Below are 13,247 nucleotides of genomic sequence, written 5' to 3'. Positions count from 1 at the left end.
GTGGTGATTGAATGCGGTTTAAACACTAGATGTAGTAAATTATCAACGTTAACTTCCTGATTTTAATAGTTTTATTGGAGCATCTAGTCGGCATCTTACTGTCAAATGATTTTTTTTTAAAACTGTTCTTTGCACTGTAATTGCAACTTTTTCCTCTAGGTTTTAGATTATTTTCATATTGAATAAATATATATTTATATAATATATAATATATAGAAATTTACATATAAATTTTTAATATATAAAAATATATTATATATTTTTATATTTAAAGACTAGACCATGCCATTAGTATTCCAAAATTGTAAACGGAATAAAGTCAGAGTCCATCTTAGAGCTGTGATGCACACTGTCTCCGCCTTCAAGGAGCTAATGGAAGAACCGCGCGCGCACAATTAATTTTAGCGAAAAGGAAAAAAAAAGTCGAGATTGATCTTTGCCTTTTCTGCAGGGGCAGCTTTCTAGCCCTGGAGCGAGGCTTGCAGCTCAGGGGCGCCCGCTCCGCCGCGGGGAAGCCTCGCCGGGCCCGCGCGCCCCAGTCCCCACCCGGGCTCGGCCCCGGGAGCCGTTGGCGCCGCGCGGCCCTGGCCGGGGAGACGCCCGCCCGCCCCAGTCCGCGCCCCGCCCGCCCCTCGCGCACCCCGACAGCCGCGCCGTCTCCCGCCCGCGGGAAGCGAGGCCGCGCGGCGTGTTCGCGTCGCGGGGGAGGGGGCACAGGGAGCGTCTCTCCCAGCAAGAAGGCGGAATTCTGGGGCCCAAGGCGTGGCGTGCCCGGTGAAATTTATGTTTAAAAAGCAAATGAGATTTTTAGGTGAAAAAAAAAAGCAAAACCAAACATCTACCAGGAGTGGGGTTCGAACCCACGCGGACATTGTCCATTGGATCTTAAGTCCAACGCCTTAACCACTCGGCCATCCTGGTACAGGCGCACGGTCTGCTTTTCGCTCTTCCTACAAGCTGTATCCCATCGTCCCCGCTCCCTCCCTCAAGAATTTCTGAGGATCTTTCGCTGCCGCCTCCCCGGTTTTCGCCTGCGAGCTGGAGCGACCTCCCCGCCAGAGCCTCGGTTTCCCGCCGCCGCCGCCGCAGCTCACTGTTGCCCCCGGGCCGCGGCGGCGGCGAGGGCAACTGCAGCCGGGGCCGGCGCTCCGAGGCTCGCTCCGAGGCTCGCTCCGAGGCTCGCTCCGGCCCGGGCCGCACCCCCGCGCCGCCGCCCGGGCTTTCGGTTTCGGCGTGCGCGGGCGCGGGAAACAAACACGGGCGTCAACTTGGCGGCTGTTAGCGGCGCGTTTTGGAGGCGCGGGGGGCCCGGGGTGCAGGGCCGGAGCCCAGAGCGTGGGGTTTGGTTTGCTTTATTCGAAAGAGACTAAATCTCGAGGGAATGAGTTGCGCGGGCAGCCGCCGAGTGCCTGGACCCGCGTGCTCGCGGGCCGCTGCTCTTCGCCGGCGGCGCGGGAAGGAAGCTTTGGAGGAAGCGGCGCGTCCGGCGCCGCCGCGGGGCAGGGAGCGTGCAGCGGCCTCCCTGCGGGCTGCGCGCCCCGCACCTGCTGCTGCGCCGCCTCCGAGGCTCCGAGGGCCGCCGGTGTTCCCACGACCCGCCTGTGCTCCTGGACCTTGACCTTCCCTTCGTTGTTGCTGCAACGCCCTCCCTCCATTCCGTGCACGGGAGACTCGGTTTGTCCCGTCACCTCCGGGCTGCCATCCCCACCGCGCAGGACCTCGAATCCAGCACAGAGCCAAGGCCTGGGCGCCCTGCAGCGTCGGGGAGCCTGGGGACAGCTCCACCTGGCAGCCACGTCCGTGTCCCTAGGGTGCAGGCGGCTGTCTCTGACCGAGAACTTCCATCGTCCTGCGGCGGCTCCAGTGCACCTGACCGGGGGGCGGCGTCCTGCCCGTTGCAGGGAACCCCTGGCCCCGCCGCCTCCTCGAACCCGGGTGGTCCCCGGGGGCCTGGCCCTGGCCTGGGGTCCAGTCTAGAGCATCGACCGACCCCGAGAGCCCCAGGGTGACAGCCGGTGGCTCGGCATCCTGCTCACGTGGCCACCTGACATCGGGAGGTCCCAGCCTCGCGGGGCCCCTCCTGCTGAGCACGAGGCCTGGTTCACCGCAGGAGCACGACGGCCAGGCCAGGCCAGGCGCAGGCAGGTGCCTGAGGAAAGAAGGGGAACTTCTCTTCTGCCGGATGTGGAGGCATCCTTGGGGGATGACACAGGATCACTGCCTACTACTGCCATCTCCATCTTACTGCACCAAATTGTCAAGAGGCTTCAGATCTCATAAAATTGGGCTTTCGGGGTACTTAAAATGGTAATAAAATAATGTACTAGGTGGTCACTATGGGGCGGTCATTGCTCTGAGCTCTTTACATATATTATCTAACTTGACTTTTTAAACAACTCTGTATAGCAAGTGTTTCCATCACCATTTTCAAGTTGAGAAGCCCAGTTACAGACTCACTCAAATATAACAAGATGCCTCCTAGACCTGCTGGCGGCACCTCAAGGCCAATGTACAGCTTCACCACCATGCAGCCGTCAAATCCTCAATCATCTTCTGGAACATGTGGATATACTATTTGAAGGATATTTTTATTTAACCCCAGACTTAGCTTCCAAAAAGCCTCTAGTATAAAACAGTTCTGAACAACACTGCTACACTGTAGGGTACCCCTTAGAAGTGCCCCTCCTGCAGCCTTGAGATTATATTAAATATCTTTGAGCCACTGCTTAAGGATGGCCTTGGGACACATGTCAGTCTAGTCAGAGTTACAGGTAACTCTGAGGTGTTGGAGAAGACAAGTTTCAATCTGCTATGTAGCGAATTGTCTTTTTCCAAAGAGGACCACAGTATCTCCCATTCCACATGTGACATCTTCTTCCACTGCGATGTTGACACATGTATCATCAAAACACAGTGTCTATGTTCTTCCTCACTGAAACTGGGAAGCCTTGCATCTGTGGCAGAATGGTGCTATGTGACTTCTGAGGTCATTCACCTTGTTCTCTTGGGACACTTGCTCTGGGAAACCGGTCACCATACTGTGACAAAGCCCAAGTAGCCACATGTAGGTTTTCCAACCAACAACCCTGACCAACAGTCAATATTAATTGCTGCAAATATAAATTATTGAGCCCTCAGGTGATGCCAGCACGCAGCCATCAAATGACCCAGCCATTGAATCTTAGCAACTAAGGACCCAGATCATGGGGCAGGGACAAGCTGTCCCTACTGGATCTTTTCCCAATTTCTGACTCACAGAATCTATGGGCAGCATAAAAATGTTATTGTTTTGTGCTACCAAGTTTTTTTTTTTTTTTTAATGAAGCAATAGTTCATGAAAACTCTGAGATTGATAAACTGGGATAGTGTAGTGGAGCACTAGGAGTGTTACATGGAGACAGGGATCTGGGAATAAAGCCAACCCGAGAAAGCAGAATCCCGAGATGAAGAAGCCAAGGTGTAAGTCCATCACTGGAGTCCTTTCCTTCCTCTTTACTGGAAACTGGTTTCTGGGCCATGCTGCCCTCGCCAAATTGACATTCTTCCTAGGACTCTCCGGTTGGAGGAACACAAGTCCCGTCCCGAGGTCTTCGCCACAAGGAAGATTGGGAGGCAGAATTCTGGCTTCTACCTTAGGAAGCAGGCCTTAAAATGGAAGACATTCCCCAAACATAAGAAGGGTGTTCAAAAGATGCTGGCAACTGCAAGGCATGACAAATATCCACTTGAGTGTTGGAACAAAATGTGAAAAGCACTATGCAGTGACATTTGTTACAACTGACAGTATTAGAAAGCAGGTGACAATATTAAGACAAATTTTGCAACATTGAAATGGCTTCCTGTTCAGGAAATTGCATTTGGCATACTTCTTATGGGCAAACGTTTTACTCTGTTTAAAGTATTTTTCACTGTGCGCGTGTGTTTATTTGAGCCATCATGTGCTCCACGTATTTTTTTTGTGATTTAAAAATATGTTCACAAATGCTTTGACACTCTTCCCTTCAAGAGATGGAGCTTCCCTTTCAGAGTGGGCTGAATCTAGCAACTCATTTCTAAAAAATAGAATAAAACAGAAGTGATATGCAACCTCAGAGACTAGGTAGGTCATCAAAAGGCAATGCTGCCAATGTCTTGGTTTCTCTCCCTTGGATCACTCCCTCTGGTGGAAACCAGCAGTCCTGTCATGAGCAGCCCTTTGAGAGGCCCACTTGGTAAAGAGCAGCCAGCAAGGAACTGAGATCCCAGGTGAGCGAGCTTGGAAATGAATCCTCCCTCCCAGTTGGACCTTCTGATAACTGTAGCCCTGGCCAGCATCTTGACTACAACCCTATAATTATGAGACCCTGAACCAGAACCACCAGCCAAGCTCTGATTTCCTGGCCCTCGGAAACTATGTAAGATAATATTTATTGTCTTAAGCTGCTAAGTTTTATGTTACTTTTATGCAGCTAATAGATGACTAATACACATATATATTAGCTAGTTTTTCTAGCTTTGATGATGTATTCATGAGCATATATTTTTTCATATATATATATATATTCCAAAAGAATCATCTTGTTGACCCCTTTGCAAACATCCAAGGTTCTTCTTTCCATTTGCTCTCAAGCTGTTGAATGGATTACCCATACTTTCCAAGTACACCCATTCACTTTCAGTTTTCCCCCGGAATCCTTGGACCTGTGGCTTCTACCCTTCCTTCTCTCTCTGTCTTTATTTTTTCGGAATGAAAATATCTTTCCTAAAACAGATTCACATTTTTTAAAAGGTTTTATTTATTTATTTGACAGAGAGCACAAGCAGGGGGAGCAGTAGGCGGAGGGAGAAGCAGGATCCCCACGGAGCAGAGAGCCAGAGTGGGGCTCAATCTCAGGACCCTGGGATCATATTGATGTTGTAAAAATTAAAGCAGCATGTGTAACCCCTTTCCACAACTCCTGAAATCCCCGTCATACAAGTTGGGACCTCTTGTCCCTTGAAGATGCTAAGCCATTTTCTCTCTCTCTCTTTCTCTCTCTCTCTCTCTCCTGCCTTTCCCATGATGTTTTTATCTGCCTAATCCTCCTCCACAGAAATCCTCCCTTCCCACCTCACATCTAATTGTAAGTGAAATGAAGAAGTATAAGTTAGACTTTCCTGCAAATATGAGTGGGAAAAAAAAACTTGGGAAGTTCCAAATTAGACTTTTAGAAGTGTCCTTCTCACTCTGCTGGATCTTGTTTATTATCATAAAAATTAAGCTATGTCATATCATTAGGAATACATTATTCTTGGTGACAGGATTTCCTGTTTAAGAACACAAAGATTTAAATTTTTGTCTCAAATCTTGCGAAATAGAGTACACATATATCCTATATAGTAAGCAGAATATAAATCAGCCTTTCTGCCCATAATCAAGGGTTGTCATTATGATAGCAACGATTTTTCTGAGCTATAGGTAAAACAAGAGGCAGCAGCACACCATAATGTAAAGGTACTGTTTAGACTATGGAATGGGTGGACCTCGTTCAAATTCTAAATTTTTCCTAGCCGTGTGAGCAAAATGCCTAACCCCTCAAGTTTCAGTTTCCTCACCTATAAAATGGGAATAAGAATGTCTACTTCAGAGAAATGTGAGAATTCAGTGAATTAATGTATGCAAAATATCCAGCTAGAAGGTTGGCTGGAGGTAGGTTCCTGTGGGGTGCTAGTCAATGTTTGTTACTTTTTAAAAAGATTTTATTGATTGATTGATTGATTGATTGATTTCAGAGAAAGGGAGGGAGAGGAAGAGAGGGGGACACAGAGGGAGAAGGAGAGAGAATATCAAGAAGACTCTCTGCTGAACTCAAGGCCTGACACCGACACTGAGCGGATCCCACAACCATGAGATCATGACCTGAGCCGAACTCAAGAGTCCAATACTCAACTGGCTGAGCCATCCAAGTGCCCTAATATTTGTTACTTTCTGAAGAGCCATTCCCACTTTTATTTCAGGCAATGTAAATGCCTCCCCCTGTCTCAGGGGACAAATTGTTATTGGTCTAAGCCAGCGATTATCACGTCATCCATTCTACCAATAATGAATCTGTGGCAGGGTTAAGGGAGAAAGTGGGTAAGCGATCCAGTTCTGGCCAATGAGAGATAAGGGAAGTTGGCTGGGGATTCTGAAGCAGATGTCCTTTCTGGAATAAAAAAACAAAGCCTGGGGAAGTAAAAGCTTGTGCCATTCCCTCTCTTTTTCTCTTTGCCTTCAATGAGCTGGTGTGAAGATAAAATAACTGGAGCCGTGTTAGCCATCCCGTGACCATGAAGGTACAAGCCTAGGATAAGCAGGTAACACCCAAAGATGTCAGAAGGGTAAATTAGAAAGAGTGCTTGCCCTTAAAGACCTTAGTAAGCCACAGCCAACCAGAAACCACACACCTCCAACCTGCTTCTTATACAAGAAAATGAACTTCATGTCTTTAAAAGTAAGCCAGTGGCTTTCAGAGTATCTGGACCACATGGGAAGTTGTTAGAAATGCAGATTCACGTGCCCACCCCAATTTCTTGAACACTAGAGCTGCGTGCACACTAGAGCTGCGTGACCTGAGGCAGGCTCAGGTTTTAGAGTCTCAGTTATCACAGTAGGGTTTCTGCCAAAGCATTCCTGAGCCAAAGCATTCCTGAGCCAAAGCATTCCTGAGGGTTCCTACAGTATGTGTGGAATGCAGGAAGGGCTCTAAGTATTCTTTAGAAGCTGCTTCCTCAATTGATTCCCCACCTTTGGCTTGATTTCTTATCATTTACCTCTTTCTCTTAGATAAACCTATCTCCTGAGGGCATACTTGTTGTTTTCTTGTATTTAAATAGGTGTGTAAATTATTGTGTGTGCTTCCACCTAAGGTCTGTCTTGTCCTTAAGAGAATCTTTACTTTCACTCTACCAGAAATCTTCGACTTCCTCGCATCATTCTAACACTCTTCTATTCAGTTGAGTGCTTCAAAGTCCAGGTTACTTTTAGACCTATTCTTTTTTTTCCCCTTTCCTTTCCTTTCCTTTTCTCTTATTTTATTTTTATTGAAATACTGAATTAATTAACATGCAGTGATACTAATTTCAAGTATACAATATAATGAATCCACAATTCTGTACGTTACTCTGTGCTCATCATAAATGTACTCTTGATCTCCTTCATCTATTTTACTCATCCCCTGCGCACCTCTCCCCCCCTCCCTTATGGCAATCATCAGTTTTTTCTCCATATTTAGGAGTCTGGTTTTTTTGTTTGTCTCTTTTTAAATTTCTTTGTTAATTTGTTTTGTTTCTCAAATTCCACGTATGAATCATATATTTGTCTTTCTCTGTCTGACTTATTTTACTTAGCATTATACTCTCTAGATCCATCTACGTTGTTGCAGATGGCAAGATCTTATTCTCTTTTATGACTGAGAAATATTATATTCCATTGTATATATACTATGTCTTTTTCTAAAGATTTTATTTACTTTTTAATGAGAGATACAGAGAGAGGCAGAGAGAAGCAGGCTTCATGCAGGGAGCCTGATGTGAGATTCGATCCCAGGTCTCCAGGATCACGCCCTGGGCCGAAGGCAGGCGCGTCAAACCGCTGATCCACCCAGAGTCATCCAGGCATCCCTATATACTACGGCTTTATCCATTCATCTATGGGTTGCTTCTGTATCTTGGCTATTGTAAATCATACTGCAATAAACATAAGGGTGTGTATATAACTTCAAATTAGTGTTTTCCTATTCTTTGAGTAACTATCCAGTAGTGAAATTACTGGATCATAGGGTAATTCTATTTTTAATTTTTTTGAGGAAACTCATCATGTTTTCCGCAGTAGCTGCACCAGTTTGCATTCCCATTAATATCACACAAGAAGTGTTCCTTTTTCTCCAGCAACATGTCATTTCTTATCTTTTTTATTTCAGCCATTCTGACAGATGTGAAGTCATGTCTCATAGTGCTTTGGATTTGCATTTCCCTGATGATTAGCGATATTGAGCAACTTTTCATTAGACTGTTGGCCATTGGTACATCTTCCTTGGAAAAGTGTCTATTCAGGTCTTCTGCCCAGTTTTCACCAGATTATTTGATTTTTTTGGTGTTGAATCATACAAATTCTTTATATATTTTGGATATAACCCCTTCGTAACTATATCATTTGCAAATATCTTCTCCCATTCAGTAGATTGCCTCATCACTGTGCAAAAGCTTTTAATTTTGGTATAGTCACAACAGTTTAATTCTGCTTTTGTTTTCCTTGCCTGAGGAGACATATCTAGAAAAATGTTTCTACTACCAATGTCAGAAAAATGATTGCCTATATTTTCTTCTAGGAGTTTTATAAATTCTAGTCTTGCACTTAGGTCTTTAATCTACTTTGACTTTATTTTTATGTATGGTATAATAAAGTGGTCCAATTTCATTCTTTTGCACACAGCTGTCCAGTTTTCCCAGCACCATTTATTGAAGAGACTGTCTTTTCTCCATTGCATATTTTGCCTCCTTTGTCATAGATTAATTGGCAGTAAAAGCATAGGTTTATTTCTGGGCTCTCTGTTCAGTTCATTGATCTATGTGTCTATCTTTGTGCCAATACCATACTGTTTTGATTGCTACAACATCAGTATAACACCCTCTTATTTCAATATCAGTTAAATGCTTCAACATTCAGGTTACTTTAAAACCCATTATTTATCTCAATTATATTATGAAGAAATATAGCACAGATTTTCATTATTATTTAAATTCGTGATCATAACATCTTATCACTAAATAGCGTCAACACTAGGATATATCCTCTCACCTGAAGGTGAGCATGCAAAGCCATCTGTTTGCTTACATTGGGGATTACCACATACTTGCCAGACACTTTTAGATACCTGAGCATGCTATTCTTCTGGATTTCAAAAACAGAGTTGATGGCTAAGCATGTGTGAAGTTAACCAACCTTGACTCTCTCCCAAAATTGTGGCAAAGCTCTTTCAGACAGCTCTGGGTCATAGATACATAAAGACATGAGAGGAGACAGGGGACATGGGACAACGGCCATGGGAAGAAAGCTTGTATCCCCTGTGCCTCCTACCTCCCAGCTATCAAGGAGTCAACTACTGAGAAGGCTCAGTGGGAATTTTGCCAGGTACTCAGCTTGTTTCACTGGGGCTCTTTACTCCCTTCTCCCCCTCTTTTCCATCTCATCTTTTGTTTTCCAACTTTATTAGAGACTAATTTTGTTTGATGGAGCACTCTGTCAACAGTGCTTCACTGTGAGAAGCGTTGTACATGTGTTACTTCATTTCATTCATTTTATCTAATTTCCTTCATTCCTATTTTAGTTCTTGAGCCTTTAAGTGTTCAGCCTTTATCTTGTCTTCCCCACATTGTCTTTATATTTCCATTAAGAATATTATTGCATTTTCATTCTTTTGAATGTTTCCTATTTCTAGTTTAGTTGAGAATTTTTTGACTCTATGTTTGTATTTTTATTTTACATATGGTAGCTTTAAATTTTTATTTTGTAGTTAAATGTGACCATTGGATCTTTTAACAGCTTGTTTTCACTACATGTGTAGTTTAGCCCTTATATTTTAATTTCTACATTTTAGTTTTTCTTAATTTTCTCCCTTCCTTGTGTTATTTTACTTTAAAGTTTTCATTTGTCCTTAGGAATATTTCTTTTTTTTTTTACTTTTAATTTTTAAAAAAATTTTTTTATTTATTCATGAGAGAGAGAGAGAGAACGAGAGAGAGGCAGAGACACAGGAGGATGGAGAAGCAGGCTCCATGCCTGGAGCCCGACGTGGGATGCGATCCTGGGACTCCAGCATCACGCCCTGGGCCAAAGGTAGGCGCTAAACTGCTGAGCCACCCAGGGATCCAAGGAATATTTCTTCTACTTTGTGTTTTTGGCTAGAGAAAAATAGCCTTGGGAAGAGGCAGTAAGGAAAGAAAGGCTACATCCTCAGTCTCCATGGGCTTCACACCAAGGAGAAGGTCAATCTAACAAAAGGCTGGGTCTTCCTGCACTTACTCAGAATGGGGGGCTCAGATTAAACTGGTTAGATTTAATTTTACTTTCTAAGACTTTATTTACTTGAGAGAGAGTGAGAACATGCACACAAGCAGGGAGAGGGGAAAGGAGGGGAAGTGGAAGAGGCAGAAGGAGAGACAGACAACCCCCTGAGCAGGGAGCCGATAGGAGGCTTGATCTCAGGATCCTGAGATCATGACCTGAGCCGAAGGCAGACACTTAAGTGACTGAGCCACCCAGCTGCCCCTAAACTGGTTAGATGTTATAGGGCAGGGTCAGCTTAGAGAATGCCAAGCAAGGTGATACCCAGATTATATATCTGATAAATGTGGATGACCATATAATTTGTCATCCAAACCCAGACAACTTGTGAAAATGAAAAAAGGAGCTATTAAATATGATGCTGGGATACCAGGCCTGCAGAAACTGTCCTGAGTAGTTTATGTATGTAAAAGAAATATGTATAAAAGTTCAAACCCAAATTAGTTAATATCACATCTGCACCTGGTAGACAATGTTTGATTTTTTTTTTTAAGATTCATTTATTTATTTGAGAGAGAGAGAGTGAGCATGCGAGTGAGTTGAAGGAGGGGCAGAGGGAGAGAATCTCAAGCAGACTCCCCACTGAGCACAGAGACAGAGACCAGCTGGGGCTCAATCTCTGGACCCCAAGATCACAAACTAAGTGGAAACCCAGAGTTGGATGCTTAACCAACTGCACCACCCAGGCGCCCCTAGGCATTTATTGAGTCATCAACTACGATAACATAAAGGATTATATCAATTTAAATATAAATAAAAATACAATTCCTGATATGTGAAACACTTTCATGCTAGGTCAGTTAAGAAAGTCCAGACAGAAAAAAAAAAAAAAAAGAAAGAAAGAAAAAAAGAAGGAAAAGAAAAGGAAGTCCAGACAGGGGGCACCTGGGTGGCTCAGAGGTTGAGGTCATGAACCTGGGGTCCTGGGATCAAGTCCCACATCGGGCTCCCTGTGAGGAACCTGCTTCTTCCTCTGCCTATGTCACTGTGTCTCTCATGAATAAATAAATAAAATCTTAAAAAAACAAAAGAAAGTCCAGACAGGAAATTGTAGCAGCTTTTGCACCACACCTCAAGTACCTGGTGTGCATTTTGGATTACACAAATCACAAATATTATTCTCTCACTCTCTCTCTTTCTTTTTAGTATTGGCAACAATTTAAATTTCATTTCACAGGGTTATAGAGAGTGAAGGTAATTCTGATGTTTTGCCTCTAGATCTGGGAAGATAATGATTCCATTAACTGAAGGAGGTCCATAGGGAAGGAGAGAATGCTGAGTCTCAGGAACCCATGGGATATTCAAGAAGGGAAGGCAAGCAGACAGTAGGGTATTAAAATCTGGAGCTCAGGTGACAGATATAGGCTACGGATAGAGATTGTTGAGTAAGTGGTTTAGGCAAATACCACACTGTCATGGTGCAGGCCAGAAGTGCAAGGAGAGGGGTAGCCCCACAATGATATCCATGTCGTCTTGCATCATCCCATGGTATCCTTTGCAGGACCAAGCTGGATACATTATGAGGTGAGTCCCACTGCTCAAAAATAATACTTTTCAAAGGTGAGAATAAGAGCAGTCTTGCAAGCAGAAGGAAGAGTCTAGCTTGGATGCCAATTGCTCAGGGAGGTTGCCTCCTTAATGCTGACAGAGCTAGGGGCCCTTGGGTGAAGCTGAGACTGTGTATTTGCTCTTTGTTAGGCAAACTAAAGGAAGCTGCTGGAGCCATCAGTGGTCAGTCTTCTCTCCACAAAGTTTTGGAAATCACCACTGTGAGACAGCAAGGCCTTGGGATGGATGATATTGCCCACAAAGGATGTATAGAGAAGAGAGAGTCAAGGGCAGATTTCTAGGCCATTTCTCATGTCAGTGTGGGGCTAACTCATTTGACCCAAGATCCTGAAACAGATATGAGATAACTGTGTTTTTACGCTACTAAGCACTGGGGAGCAACGATTGCCCTCCTCCTTTTTCTTAGTGGCCTTAACCACATGGGATGATTTATTAAGGTTGTGTGGTGTGCATGTGCAGCAGTGGAGAAGGCAAATACTGTCAACCAGCCCACACAGGGTATGTGGCCTTTGGCAAATTATTGCCTGCTTCTCCTGTCAAATAAATCAAAGGAGTTGGTAATATAAATCTAAATGCATGAATTTTTCCTTTTATTTTTGCAATATAGTTTAAGGAGGTAATTCAGTTGTTCAATTGCTGTGTGAGATCTTTAATTACATAAGTTTTCATTTGAGGTAGAGACTGCAAGTATCAACTTTGTTTTTCAGACCGTGAAAATTTCAGAACTGGAAATATATATTTTTACTTTTCTTCTGAATGAAAAAGCAGACCAAGCAAAGAAACAATAAATTAAATGGCTTTAATAGTATCCTTCTCTTTCAGTTTTATTTTTTGTTAAACAACAACACCATAGTAGGATGAAGAAAGGGTTGGAAATTATATTATATTCTATCAAACTGTGAGAATGGGCAGATATTTTTCTTTTCTTTTTTTTTTTGCCAAAAAATAATAATAACAGGAAAAGAAATCAATATGCAAATTAATATAAAGGCATTGGCTTATCATAAATCTACAAAGACCTTGAGGTGTTAAGAGAAATTTCCAAAATTCTCATCCCACTTACCACATTGAATTTAAGCCCCCAAAAATTATATTAGAGAGTAAGTACACAATCTTACCAAGCTGTACTCATAAGGCCTACATGGAGGAAAAAAAGAAAGCCTACACAACCTCTCGTTGTAACCATTGCCAACCAAGTAAGTCTTTGACTCGTAATTTCTCTTTTTTAGTACATTGATGAAGATTAACTGGGTTAATTCACAGGAAAATCTACTTTTTTGTATTTTTAGTTTCCCCCTTCTAAATTTTGGTCCACTTTGACACGCCCCCCAATTCCACTCTGCACTTTCGGATGTCCACAGTTCTCTTGCTTTCTGACTCACCTCCTATTAGGAAGGGGTCATCCTTTCTCCCTTTCTTTTTATTTTCAATCTAAAACTCATTCACCCTTCTAGATTATTCCTTCCAAAAATATTTCCTATAAACCTCTTTGTCTCTTGTCGAAAAGGGAAGGGTTGCTCTATACCACGTTCACATCCCCCAGAGTATGTTCTTCTGCTGGTCCGTTTTAGCACTGAAACTTAGCAGCATGAAGAAAGGCAACTTTTGCTGATTT

The 13,247-nt window shown here is 43.6% G+C and overlaps 1 non-coding gene across 1 annotated transcript; it reads right to left on the bottom strand.

The window, feature by feature from the left end:
• Positions 1 to 839: 839 nt before the first annotated feature.
• On the bottom strand, positions 840 to 921 carry TRNAL-UAA. Its single transcript has one exon. It is a non-coding gene; the product is annotated as a tRNA-Leu (tRNA).
• Positions 922 to 13,247: the final 12,326 nt, after the last annotated feature.

The sequence above is a fragment of the Vulpes lagopus genome, chromosome 2 (genome assembly GCF_018345385.1).
Source record: "Vulpes lagopus strain Blue_001 chromosome 2, ASM1834538v1, whole genome shotgun sequence".
NCBI classification, from domain to species: Eukaryota; Metazoa; Chordata; class Mammalia; order Carnivora; family Canidae; genus Vulpes; species Vulpes lagopus.
Note: the sequence above shows the minus strand (reverse complement) of the source record. Positions and strands in the feature narration are given on the sequence as shown.